The following is a 14,651-nucleotide window of genomic DNA, read 5'->3' as shown; positions in this document are numbered from 1 at the left end:
CAGGAAAGCTGGCTTTCAAGTGCATACAAAGCCACCCTTGGTCTAACCTGGGCTCTTCTGCAGCTTCTCCAGCCTAAAGGCAGCCATGAAAGTGCTCACAGTTTGTACGTGAGCCACACTACCTCTCTCCATCTGTGTCCCCACCTATACTACTTAGCTATGAACATTTTGAGAATCTTGGAAACAAATTTTTAAAAACAGAAAAGAAAGGATTCTGGAACAAGTACTTAATACTTACAATTTTAAATGACAAGTTACAAAGTGAGTATTGACAAACCGAATCTGCCTTCCTAGGTGTCAGTTTGAACAGTTAAAAAATATAATAGCAAAAAATTCTCACTTACAAAATTAACAAAAACATAAACAATAATCTGGAATAAATTCAAAAATAATGCCCATATTCTAAATGGACAAACTTCAGGACTGTACTGAGGGTTAAAGTAAGAGGTATGAATGTAGAGACATAAACATATTGCATGGAGGAAAGCAGTTTTGTAAAGATGTAAGTTCTCCTAAGAATAATTCAAAACTTACTAAAATATCCCATGAAAATTCCAATCTGATTTTTTTTAACTTGAACAAAATATTTTGGAATTCTTCAGGAATAATAAAGTCATAATACTTGACAAGAAAATTTGGGATGGAAGAAAAGAATCAAAAAAAATCAGACTGCCAGTGATTAAATAAATTTTTACAATATGTAAGATATGGTGCTGGAGTAAGGAAAGGAGATTGACAGAAGGGAACCATGAGCTCAAAAAGAGACTCTAGTGTATGTATTTTGTACAGGTGGGATTTCAAATCAAAGAGAAAATTATGAATTTGGTAATTGTCCTGGGACAGAGAATAACCTGGAAAGAATATATTCCATTCCTGTCATAATGACCACAAGATAAATTGCAGATAGTGATGTAAATATTAAAAAGTACTAGTAACAGCAAATACAACTCTTTGCTCTTATTAACTCAACTTCTCCTCACTATAACATGTACTATTATAATCTCCATCTTAGAGATTAAAAAAACCTACAGAAGAGATTTATTCCATTATATGAGACTATTTCTAAGAATAATGTCAAAGATAAAACCCATAAGGAAGACATTTACTATCCTAAGAATAGTTTGAGCCACAACAAGAATCAAAAAACTTCCTGAACAAAATGAAAGGAAAGAAATGACAAGAAAAAGCTCTGTGATACATGTTGATGAATTCACGAAGTTAATTTTCATAACATACAAAAAGCTGTCACAAAGCAACAAGAAGCTCCCTCACTTAAATGTGGGCAAAGGACAAAAGGAATCATTCATTTTAAAAAAGTCAAATGGCTAATGAGTGAAAAATGCTCAAAACTTCACTGGTCATCAAATGCAAACAAAAACAATGAAAAAGCACTTTTGCTTATCATATCGGCAAATATTTTTAAGATATTCTAGCTAGTGTCCATCTGTGGGAGAACAAATCATGAGCGACTTTTTCAGAGGATGACATATCAATGGATTTGTAAGCTCTGAAAAACGTACATACACACTGACTCAACTCCACTTCTAGGAATCGTTTCCTTTAGGAAAAAAAAATCAGTCCAAAAAGATGTACCCATCAGGGCATTTACACAGCACTGTTTACAAAGGTGGGAAGAAAAACTGAAGTGAAATCATATCCAGCGATAGAGAATTGGTTACATAAGTAATTGTGCATTTTTTCATTCCCCAATGGAGAAGGAATTTCTAGTCACTTGAAAGGAGTCTGTGATGAATGTAAATGTCACATCCAGGGACTAAATTTCCAGAAGCCTTAAATAAGGAATACACATACAAGATCACAGGAATGTCTGTCCAAGAAGGATGCAACTCAAACATTCTTTCTGACAGTGGAAAATGGAGAAAACTTAACTGTCCACCATCAAGACAATGATGCGGTAAATCAAGGCGAGCTGCGGGCACTGAGGGAGCAGGCGTTTCGCCGTGGTCCAGGGCCTTGTCCACAGCACTCTCCCACCAAATGTGTCCGTGGACAAGAGACGACACCATCACATCAGGAGACCCCTCCAATCTATCTGAAAGGGCCGGGTGAGTCTGGAGTGGGAGGACGTCCATGATATACCCCTGAGTGAATAAAGCGAGCTGCAGAAAAACATATAGTATGGTCTCATTTTTAAATAAAGCATATATACACACACCTATACATTGATTTCTCATATGTGTATATATATGTATCTCATAGGCATAAAGGTCATGAAATATATATACCAAATTTTCAACAGCTTTTACTCTCAGGAAATAATGGGAAGGGAGTTAGGGGCCTTCCTGTACCACCACAGTTCTCTTTTCAGTATTTCAGTTAAGTATACTTGGAATTTAAAAGTTTATTTAAGTCCGAAGTAAAATGGACGATGCCTCCATAAGACAGAATGCTACACTGGTCTTTAAAAATCATGCCAGGGGAGATAGAATATTGTAGAAAAACATGTAATAAGCCGAATGGAAAATGGAGGTCTCCGAACAGTAAACAGGGACAGAGTGCTCACTGGTTTTTATGACAGAGATGATACACACTGACGAAAAGAACAGAAAATAAATGTTAAATTGTTAATTATTATCTCTGAGTAGCGGGACCAAGATAGACTCTTTTGCCCCTTTTTTCAGACATATTATAGTAAATGCACATTATTTTTCATCTGAAAAAAGCATTTTTAGACGTGTAGTACCACGCAGTGGGGAATAATACATGAATACTTACAGAAACAAGTAACTAGGAGACACCGCAGCAGCGCCACACAATGTAGAACGGGCAATCCTGATTAACACCGCTCAGTTACATAAGGATCCACAAAGTGAGAGCACCTGCTGTAACAGGGCGTGGCCCCCTTCTATTTGTCAGTTGTGTCTTCAGGGCTGAGGCAGTTCTGAGCACGGCCAGTGTCAGTTCCGGTGTCTGGATGGATGCTACTGGAGGTGAGGGCACCTGCAAGCAGAAAGGAAGAACAGAAACCATCCTCTGCCTTTTCTGTCTTGTTTCTTTGTTACTTTAAAAGAGAGGCATAAATAAGATAAACTGTGTATCTCCCCTACTGAAATTTCAGTAATGAAACCGTTTTTAAAGGCTTCAGAGCTTATATTCTGTCTATAACTGTCTTTTCAACAAAGCATCATATTTATTAAATGTTAATTGACTCAGTTAATTAACTCCCTGTTGAAACATTCAAGTAAAGAACATGAAAGGCCTTACGTAATAGAACCACACCTGCAGTGACTAGCTCAGCTGTCTTGACGGCAATGCAATCAGCCCCCACCATCCCGAGCCCCTGAGCTCCTGATGCTGGTAAGAGAGCACGCTGCCGCCTCAGATGGAGAGATACTGTGAAAGCACTTTTTGAACTCTACAGTACTGACAAAACATAACTGACAAATCCCAGGCTCCTTTGAAGCTGTCATTTTCGGTTTCTGGCCAACCCCAGTCAATGAGCAGAACCACCCCATTCCCGAGTCATGGGACTCACGTGGGAAGAAATTTTGTAGAAATTTCCAGGTACAGAATGTAACCAACTATATGTAGAACTCTGATAAAAGAAAAGATGAAATACTCTGATGTTGAAGACACTCAAAGTATTCTCCTAAGCCTTAGTAGCTGGAAAGGCTGGGCTTCTCCTCAGCCACTTATTTATTTCACAGCCAGTGAGCATCTCCCACAAGCCCTGTTTCCCTGTGTCTGCTGGGACCCTCACGCACACTCTTGTTGTCGATCTTATAAGTCACAGGGCAGACGCGTGTCTCTCATGCCTGCCACCCTCACACAGGCTCGCCTCCTAGCCTCACTGTCTGAACTTGGCCCCATTTTCTAACCTGTTTATTTGGTATCTGTTCTTCTGTAAGCTGCCTGAAATGCTTTTTGGAACAAGTCAGAAGAATGAGTGGGTAGAGAAATGGACAGTTGGACAGGTGAGAGGTGGGCAGACAGACAGAGAGACTTCAAGAAAAGGGGAACAAAGAAAATTTCCTATGCAGAACCCTCTTCTAGTCAGGGAAGAAAACCGCCACAGAGACGTGTGAAGACCTAGGTGGCTGAGGGCTGTTTCCTGGATTCCATGAAAAGTCCCACCAAGAGAGAGGGTAGAACTATAAATAATAAAAGAAAAAACCATGCATGCTTGAAAAATATATCTACAATATGTACTTTCTAAAGAATAGATTCAAATCAGCAGGGCCCAATTACACAATCCTTGGGTATTTACAGAAATGAGAATCCCATCTCCAAACCACAAGGCATCCCTTTGGAGCACTGAGAGTCTACACGGGGCTCTCATAAAGCCTTCACCACAAAAGCTATGCTATCCTGCACTTACGAGGAAGGAGCAGCTGTGCTCGGGCTGCCCACGCGCATCATTTGCACCCTACAGCACCTCTACGGGGGAGGGACGCCTAGCGAGCCCCATCTCTGCAGGACAGAAAACAAGCTCGGGAGAGGCTAAGCCGACCTACCAGTTCTCCATCTCACAGGACTGGTCACTCCAGAGCAGGACTCGAACTCGGACCCACGTTTGTAATCACGCTACTACCGACCGTGCTTTGTGTGCTTTTTGTGTGTATAATACATTTGTTTCTGGCATGAAAGTATATTTAATAAATGATCGGTTGTCCTGTCTATCTCATTTGCTCACAATAAATCTTTATAGTGTTGAATTGTACTCTTTTTCTGTGGAGAAAGAACGGAACGAGCGGGTGTTAGAATGAGGTGGGGCTCCATTTTTATCGGTTACCTCATCTCATCCAAGTCCCCAACCAGGGAGAAGGAGCAAATGTTTTCTTCATCTTTTAAAGAGAGGGCTCCACTGATGGTGACTTAACTCCAAATCCAAGTCTGGGGAAAGGGCACATTCAGCAACCAGAGCATTATCAACTGTAGGAAGGCAAAAACAGTTCACGGGAGGGCTCAGGGGGTCACCCTGATTTAATTTCAATCGATAAAACAATAATGCACTCTAAAAATACTAGCATGCAATGGATTGGCTCTTTCTTGACATCTAGCAAGTTTCCACAGCCCACATCTAAAATTGTCGTGAACCAGCGAAAGGAAGTGTCTACAGACAAGAAAAATCAATGCCACAGGTAAACTGAAACCCAGGCTGGAGGAAAGGAAGAGAAAGGGCATAGTAAAGAAGTGGGGAAAGGCTGGGGAAAAAAAATCATCACACGGACTCTCAAGCATCATCCAACAAGCATATAATCATTCGAGAGAGAGAGTTACTGAGGTCCTATTCTGTGCAAGATTGTAGAGCAGGTGAAGCAAGAGCGCAGCGACCATGGTGGCAGCAAGTGGCGGGGCTCAAATACACTTCTGATCCCGGTACCTGGCACACTTGTCCTCAGTATAAAGGGGAAAAAAAAAAAGTAAAATAACTCTGTAAACTCAAAGCATTGTTAAAAAAAAAAATTAAACAAAACCTAAATACCTAGACAGACAAACCACGCACATTGCTGGATGAGAAGACAGCGCTCTTGGAATGGCAGTGCTCCTCAGAACGATCCGTATATTCAACGTGGTCTCGATCACAATCCCTGCGGGCTCCTCTGCAGAAACTGACTAGCTGCTGCTACAATTCATATGGGAATTCGAGGGTCTCAGTAACCAAAATGTACTTGAAAAAGAAGAACAATGTGAGAGGACTTGTAATTCTCAATTTCAAACCTTACAACTGTATGCCTAGGTGAGATTAGAGGCCATTGTGAAGTTATTACTGTGTTTATCCGTATTTTCTAAATTCTCTACAATGAATATGACTGTTACAATAAGAAAAATAAAAACTAAGGTACCTTTTAAAACATGCACACCGATTCATTCATTGGGAAAAAAATATTTTAACTATAAAGAGGTAACCAAATATCTAGTGAAAAAGGACTACTTAAAATCAAGTGTGTATTTACATTTTTCATAAATTGAAAACTGAAAAGCACAAACACATCAAGTTTCTAGGAAGACCGATGCAACATATTAATAGTTATTTTCAAAAATTCTAATTGAACAATGAAAACTCAAGAAAGGGAAATCGCGATTGACAGCCAACTGCAAACACATGGAGAGCAAAGGCTTAGAAATCACAGTTCCTTTAACTCTGATACTAACTCAATAGAAGAGGAAATTCCTCCCTGTGGGGACAGTGGAATCCCATGCATAAGACAGGATAGACAGTACAAACTGCACTAGAATCTGGGGTGATTTTCTTAGAAGAATTCTAAAGTTACAACATTGCTGAAAAACTATAAAAACACTGAAAGACAGATTAAAACACACAGTCATATATATTATATAGAAACATATGAAGTCTGCTCCCATGTTGCATAGAAATACAAACATATTTGTTCATTTATGGGCACTGAATATTTTATCCCAGGTAGAATATTTCAACTAAAACAAATAATCAATAATACACACCTCTTGTCAAATCTACTTGATAAGGTACTCTGCTATGTAACCATAATGTGTCTAAGATAGATCTAAAATAAGTGAAAAAGATCTTCGTATGGTTTCTTGAACTCTTCTCAAAATTCCAAGCTTAATTTTAAAATAGATCTGAGCAGTATTTCTATATTAACTTTTCCCTCGTGAAATGAACAGCACAGTCTGTTGTCAAAATTCTGTCCTTACAATGATTCACGAGCACTGTATCCTAAGAAAACTGCTGGACAGCAAGGCACTATCCAGACACTGTGACCAAACAAATGAAACACAAGGAAGACAGTGACCCTATTCTGGAGGGCTTACCGTCTGTGTCAACTCTGGGGTTTTGATTTGATTGGTTTGATTGGGTAGCAAAATAAAATCAATCAAGTACTTTCTTCTTTAAGCATTCTGTAAGTCATGACTCTGTTGTTAGTGTCATGAGAAGGAAAGACTAAAGCAAGACTTCATTAGGTCAATTAGCAACAGCCATCACTGGGGTGTGAGTAAAAAAGAAGTTAACTGATAGCAATGCTTCTGCCTACATGAGACCTAAAATAAACCTACACTGATCTCTTTAAGGAAAATGAGGAGATGAGGCCCCAATGAGAAAAACAAAAACTAACAAGAAATCAAAAAATAAAGACTTTTTCATTAACGATTCCAGGAAGGAGTGGAGCATGGTGGTGAAGAGTACAGATGCTGGGGACAAACATGAGGGTCTGAACTCCCACAGCACTGGGTAGCTTTGACACTGATAAGTCAGTGAAATTTTCTGCATCCCAGTCTCCTTTCCATAGACTGGGGACAACAACAGCTCCAGTCTCCTAGACCGGTCCTAATAATTAAGTTATTTTATATATAAAAGTTTAAATAAAATACCTCAGCTATTAAATATTACCCCAAAAGCACAAGGAAAAAGAAAACAGAGATAAATTGTAGTTCATCAAATTTTAAAACTTTGCTTCAAAGGACACCATCCAGAAAGAGAAAAAACAACACACAGCAGAAAATTTTTTCAAATCATTTATCTGATAAGGAATTTGTATCTACCAAAAAAAAAAAAAAAACCAAAAAGCAAAAACAAAAAGAACCTCCTACAACTCAACAATAAAAAGGCAACTCAATTAAAAAATGAATAGAGGATCTGAAAAACATTTTTCAAGGAAAATATACAAATGACCAATAAGCACAACGAAACGATGTTCAATATCATTAGCTGTAAGGGAAATCAAGTCAAAACCACTAGGAGAAACTGCTTCACACTCACTACAATAGGTTATAATAAAAAAAAGGGTAACAAGCACTAATGAGGACACAGAAGATGCAGAGGTCGCAGCCGTTGCTGGTGAGGATGTAACACAGATTGGCTACTTTGGAAAAACGCCTGGCAGGTCCTTAGAGAGTTGAACATTTGGTTTCTGAATAACCAGGCAATTTTGCTTCCTGGGCACACACGTAAGAGAACTGAAAACAATTGTTCACATAAAAACTCCTACAGGAATATTCACGGTGCCATTACTCATCACAGCCAAAAAGCAGAAACAACACAAATGTCTATCACGTGATGAATGGGTAAACAGAGGGGCCCAGCCATACAGAGGAATATTATTCAGCAATAGGAAAGCATAGAGTACTGACCCAGGCCACAACGTGGACAAATATTGAAAACGTTACTCAGTGTGAAAGAAGTCAGTCACAATAGATGCTTCCACTTACATGAAGTAACTCGATTTACATGAAATTTCCAGCAGAGGCAAACCCACAGAGAGAGAAAAGTGGTTCCCTGGGGCTGTGGGAGGATGGGGAAGATGGGGATGTCTGCTTATGCGTAAGGAGCTTCCTGTTGGGGGGATGAAAATGTTCTAAGATTGAATGGGATGCACAATTCTGGGCATAGAGTAAAAACCACTGTACATCTTAATGGGTGAATTGTTATTAAAACTGTTAAGAACGAAAGCACCTCGGGCCAGTACCTTCCCATAGTAAATGCAAATTGCTAAATTTTATTACAGGAAGAAGAAACAGCCCTCAGCATGAAAGCAGGAGTTCAGCAAATGTGAGTTAAACGAAATTGGACAAGAGCATTTCACTTGAAACAGTTGCTGAATGTACACAAAATATTAAGACATGACAAGGAAAATCAGTTTGACATCACGAAGAAGCATTCTGCTTCAAATGCAGATCAAGGATTCGGCAAGCCCAGCTGCTAGAAATGACCAGAGAAGAAACCTGGTTATTTAAACAAGCACCAGAGACAACAAGGAAATAGTGGTGAGGAAAGCAGGCGGCCGAAAATCTGGAACAGTTTGTTACAAATAATTTCTCCACTGAAAATTCAAAAATAAAATGAAAGTGATGTAATACTGTGTTGACCTCACGTGAATGGGCTTCCTCCGGTTCTCGACAGTTTTGTAACCCCGAATGAGAGACTCAGGAGAATCAGAATGGCTCCTGGGAGTCCCCAAATGACTGCCCACCAGCACGCTGACCACCTTCACATCTGCCAGGGTGGAATTGCAGAGAAGAGACCAAATTCTGAAAGGCACAGGAAATATTGACAAGGGAAAAAATGGCTGATGTCAGTCTTGGGACAGAGGCCCTGAGAGCAGAGGCCAGAAAGCTGCAGGTGAACTGGAGTGGCCCTGGGACAGGAAGGGACCACGGGGGAGCAGATCTCAATTCTCTTCTCTCTCTCCCTCCGGTAGGAGAGATAAAGTCTGCATCCTTCTCACCTGGAACTGTGGGTTCTGGCTGGCAGAAGTCTTACTGACATGGAATGAATGACTCAAGACTGTGGAAAAAGGAAAGAAAGCGAGAGGGATTAGGGAGCCAACTCCACGAGCCTCTCAAATGCTCCCATATTTATTGTGTATAATCAAAGAAAATAGTCTTTATAACAGTTGTGTGATAGTAAACAGGAACTTGGGGAAAGACAGGATGAGACAGAGATTGTAGAATCCACAATGAGTAAAAAGGCTTAGTTTACCTTTAGGGGAGTCATGGGGAGAGGGGAACAAGATAAATTCTTTAGATATTCATTACAAAGCAGACCACCAGTCCAGCCAGGTCCGTGTTTTGGGGATAATAGACTATCTAACAGCACGCACGCCCAGCATTTATAGCTGAGGGCCTGGGTCATTGCTGTGCAATGAACAGAGTGCTATCTAAAACCTCAAATATGCAAGCAAGGCATTGTCTCTGCTTTTTATGGCAAGGAGGCAGGAGTGAGGATGCACAGGTGCTTGCTTGAAAGCAGTTACTAAGCACACTTTTTCTTCTTAAAGTTGACATGCGTCTGGTGTCTGTTAAATTTGTGAACCCAATCATGGGCTATCACATGGAACCATTATGGAGGACACCCTAGGATGACAAATCCTGGCTCTGGGTCTTTTCCTGCCAGCTTCGGCCATTCCAGCAGGGTCTAGACACATCCCTGAATAACGATCCCACAGAACCACCCAGACTCTTAACTCCTGGTGCTTGGAACTTAATTTTAGCTCTACACAACTTAACAGAGAAAAGTTTCAGAAATAATAGATATTATATTCTTTTTATATCTCATCATAGAACTGATTTTTCTGATTGCTCTAAGCTGCTTCTACTTGGTAAATCACCTAATTCTGCAGGTGAATTCAGTACTTTCCATTGCGCATAACTAGACAGTCTGGGCCCTCTGACTTCTATTGGTCAAATAAATACCGATACACCTAATTGATTTCATTGTTCATCAATTTCAGCCTGGAGGTGAGGGAGTGTCACTCTGTTCCACAGCCCACCCTCTACTCTATTCTCTTCAGCAACTCAGGCCTCCTGAATACAAAACGTAGCATCTGTTTCCCTTGATCCACTCTTTCCACAAACGCAACAGGAAACATCAGCCTAGAGAATGAATTCAACACAAATGTTAAAACAAAAATCTACAAACCTGAAGCAACCCCATCTCCGAATCATGATACACAATGACATGAAAGTAAGGGTGTCAGGTACAAAGCACGCGTGAGCCTGACCACCTCATTTCTATTCTTCAAAGGAAGGAAGGTTTTCATGTTTTTTTATTATCATTCTTTGTCATTGTTTCTGATTAAGCCAAAAAATAGTTTATGAAATAATTAAGCACTGCCATAACAGATTTTCGCTGTATCAATTACAGAAGGCATTCAGAGGGGATAGGAAAACCCACCTATGTAAAAAATGCAAAATTTCTTCCCCTGTTAAGAACACGTATACAAAATGCAACAGAGAATTCAAATTCATGTGGAGAGGAGCAAAAGCCACAGAATCAAACAAAGTCATTACTATGAGTCAATTCAAAATTCACTGGACAAACATGCTCAATGCATTCAAAGAATTTTAAAGGCTCACTGCAAACCATTCACTTAATGATCTACAGGCTAGAGGAAGAATTTCCCTCTTTAACAGACAACAGAATTCAATAGGTTGCCCCACCAAACGAGGACCAAACAACAATCAGGTTTTTAACAGTTCTGATAAATCAGCATGTTCTAAACATCAAAATCCAGAAATTTTAAACATTCATTCACACCACAATGAAACAAGCACTTAAAAAAAGAAAAACAATAACCCGAAGAAACTAAGCACAATTATCATGTACCTGGATCAATGGGAACTTCTTGTAACGCTGGAAGAAAGAACAGGCTATATCCTTTTACTTAAAAAATAAAACTACATTTAAAGATAACTGCTAAAACACATTTCATCATTCATGTTGCCTTGAAAAATCTGAGGCACTCGTGTCTGATCAGAAAGGCAATTCTGAGTAATAGTATGTTACAATTCAGTGCCAGTTTGCTTTAGTAGAAAAAAGTAAAGCTACTGTTTCTCATCCTGCACAAAGAGTAAAGAACCTTCCTGCCTCTATCTCCTCCTATTTTCTAAACTCATTCTCCCCAACCCTTCTGAAACAAGTATGAGAACCTTTTATTCCCACCAATATGCCAAATGACAAAAGAGTATCAATTTATTTGTATAAATATATGCCTACACCTTGAACTGGAAGAGAAAGGTATCAGAAGGCTATATGGAACTTATTTCTACCTTCCTGAAATCACACACACACACACACACACACACACACACATTCACAGAGACACAGAGATGTACACACTGAATTACTGGGCAATTCACAAGCTGAGGACTTCCAATTTATAGAAGATAACTTTGTAGTTGGTTTAAAATACAAAACTGTCAGCTTTTGAAAGAAAGCCTTCATCATCTGCTAAATCATCCAAATATCAACGAGACACAATTAGCCTTCTCTGTAGAATATAATTTCCCATGATGGCAAAACAGACCCTAAGTAGTGGATCCAAGACTCGTGTTTATCACTACCTATGATCGTTTTTAAACACGTAAACAGATTCAGAAATTATGTCCCAACAACATTTATTCTTATTGAATTAGCATATGTATTCAATTGTCTATACAGAAAATTGGTCCCATGATGGTGTTTAAGAGCTATTTTGTGTATTGAAATATTTATTTTTAAGTTCAGACAAGGAGGGTCTTTATTACTCAGTTGTAGAACACCTGCTTAGCATGCACAATATGCTGGCTTCAGTCCCCAGTACCTTCATAAAAATAAATAAAAATAAGTGCTTATTTAAAAATAAGAATAAATTTATAAAAAGAGTAAATGCAGACTAAAAACCACTGCAATCTAGGAGCCATAATTTTAATAAAAATCAAGAGTTTCTATCAAATATTCACTATATGACAATCACAGAGACAACCACAAATCGCCCCTGACAACCATCAAGTGTGATTGTCAGCAACCCTACTAAGTAGACACCGAAGAGAAACCCAGCATTGCGGATGAAGAAACAGAGCTCGGAGGAGCCGGGGACGCTGACCGTCCTGCTCCCCGTGACACCACGTCAGCCCAGGATGAGCGCTGACAGAGCTGTGGAAACTTGGTGCACTGGGGAGTCCCAGAAAACACTCAAAACTGTTCAGTGAAGACCCAGCTCAAATATATTACATTGTGCCACATCCTTTAAACAGGGAACTTGACTGAGACCTTTTTGATGCCTCCGTGTCCTTTCTGCCATTATCAATTATTTGCCCTCTCAGCATGCTCAGTCATGAATTGGACCCCATATGAAGTGCACTCAGATGGCAGAGCTTTTAAAGCTGTTTTATGAAGTTTGTAAGACTCTGTCTATGCCTCACACAGGCGGTCATCCATCACTTCTCACCGGTGTGGATGTACCACATGAAATCACACCTTTCTGCTTTTTAAAATCCCTCCATGTAATCCAGACTTTTCAACAGCAAAGAAGCAGCTCAACCAGAAACAGTGGATAGCTTTTCACCAAATGGACTCGAACAGCCCATCGGACTACCTGGAAGCCCTTTTTTTCTATTAAACCCACTTCCAAGGACTTCATCATTTTCTGATTGGTGGACTTGGCCTCTGACTGGCCTACTCTGAGAGCTCCCAGCCTCACATCCGGGGGTGGGAGAGGACCCTGCTGTTCGGGGAAATCAGTGCGGAAGGCGGAAATCTTCCACCCAGGTCCGCACGGGTAGAAGTGCCACAACGTGCTCAGAAAATATACCGTCAGCAACCCTGGGCTCCCATGGACTGATGTCACATTAACCAAACTCATGAGAGACTGATGCAAGAAAACCAGAAATTGAATTTATTAATGTAACAGGAGATGTGAAACTACGAACCAGACTGAAATATCAGAGTTCAACTATGAGTACAGATTCTCCTCAACGGCCCAATCACGGGCAGGCAGTCACATGGCAACCATGGACAGAAGCAGAGCAGGAAGGGTTTCTAGATTAACTCAATGGACTAAATTTCTGTTATATGAACAGATCTGCTGCCCAGAAGACATTTAACGCCAATCACGGTGCACTGTCCGTGGACAGTGGCTGAGACACGACTGTGAGCACCTGTGTAACTCTCCTTTCCCTGTCCTTTCTGGGCTAAGTGATGCACAGAGGTACAGAGATCCAGGGATGCAGATACCTCTAAACACCGAAAGCCCATCCCTGGGAGCCTGGAAACCAGACAGCCAGGGTTTAAATACCAGCTCTGCCACTTACTAGCTCTGTGACCTTGGCCAAATTACTTACTCTCTCCGTGCCTCAATTTCCACATTGTAAACCTGGGATAACAATCAAATCTCCCTTACTCACTTGTTGTGAAGATTGAAGGATTCATTTCTGTAAAACGCTCAGAAAAGAATGTAGCACATTTTTGGTGCTCAACAAATGTGAATTTAATAAGAAAGTGATTTACAAGTCTCCCTACTAATCATCTTCTGTGTTTCATGGCTAGTCTGAGTCCCAAAGGAAATCCTTATTTCCCCTCTTATATACTCTTGGGGAGCACCCTTCCCTTGCATCCCACCACCTGTTTAAACTGAGAGAAGGGATGCCTCCTCCACACTCCTCTGGCCCATGGAGAGTGCTTCCCCCTTCACACCCCTGACCCCTGGCCAATGCCTAGCACTCTTCACAATAACAGATTGAGCTTTGAGTCCGGAGAGACAAGCAGGGCATATGAAACCTTTCCTTTCCCACCAGTGTTGGCCACCCTTGGGAAGCACCCGGGATGATCAGCTCCATGGCAGGGCAGCCCTGTGCAGGATGGGGCAGATCATCTTAAGGGAAGGCTCGCTGTGGCCCAGAGCTAACTGGGACTGGGTGAGTCTCTAATTCTGGGACACAGTATCATGACACGCATTTTTCCACAGCCCTGAATTTCATGGAGAACGTGGCTTCATCCGTAATAAAGGAGACATTTATCGCCTGTCTGTTCTTCTGTGTCATCTCTCAGTTGGCTGCTGGAGAAAACATGTGTATAAGTATTGGGTCCACTTAAGCCCCAATATATATGAAGTACCAAAAAATTCTGTGGCTTAACATTGGTTCAGGGCGACTGTGTAACGGTCCTGACTTTGCTGATGCTAAATTATGGGTATAGGAACTATGGAACCTCCTCAAATATCTTTCATCATAAAACCAGCTTTTCTTATTTTCCTGTTTCTTAGTAATTGCCAAAGATTCTAAAATGTTGGCTTCATACAAAACAGGAGCTAAACTTTATGAGCCCTTTGACATTCCCACTGTGCTAAACAATTTACATAATTTCTAATTCTCACAATTCTGCAAAGCATATACGAGCATCCCCATCTCACAGACGAGGGAGAAACTCAGAACAAACTGACTCAGGCTCACGT

The 14,651-nt window shown here is 40.5% G+C and overlaps 1 protein-coding gene across 28 annotated transcripts in view; it reads right to left on the bottom strand.

The window, feature by feature from the left end:
* The window catches only part of LOC141573361 (uncharacterized), an 89,639-nt gene that overhangs the window by 33,044 nt on the left and 41,944 nt on the right, over window positions 1–14,651 (bottom strand). For 23 of the 28 annotated variants that reach the window (XR_012499048.1, XR_012499046.1, XR_012499050.1 and 20 more), the window contains 3 exons: window positions 5,468–5,632; window positions 4,754–4,893; window positions 2,737–2,961 (listed from right to left, as the gene is read on the bottom strand). The gene's annotated coding sequence lies outside the window, so the exon portion shown is untranslated. Of the gene's footprint in view, window positions 1–1,986; window positions 2,121–2,736; window positions 2,962–4,753; window positions 4,894–5,467; window positions 5,633–14,651 lie in introns of those variants that run through there. The other 5 variants (XM_074341473.1, XM_074341472.1, XR_012499038.1 and 2 more) reach the window with 5 other exon arrangements.

Source organism: Camelus bactrianus, chromosome 15, assembly GCF_048773025.1.
Source record: "Camelus bactrianus isolate YW-2024 breed Bactrian camel chromosome 15, ASM4877302v1, whole genome shotgun sequence".
Taxonomy (NCBI): domain Eukaryota; kingdom Metazoa; phylum Chordata; class Mammalia; order Artiodactyla; family Camelidae; genus Camelus; species Camelus bactrianus.
Note: the sequence above shows the minus strand (reverse complement) of the source record. Positions and strands in the feature narration are given on the sequence as shown.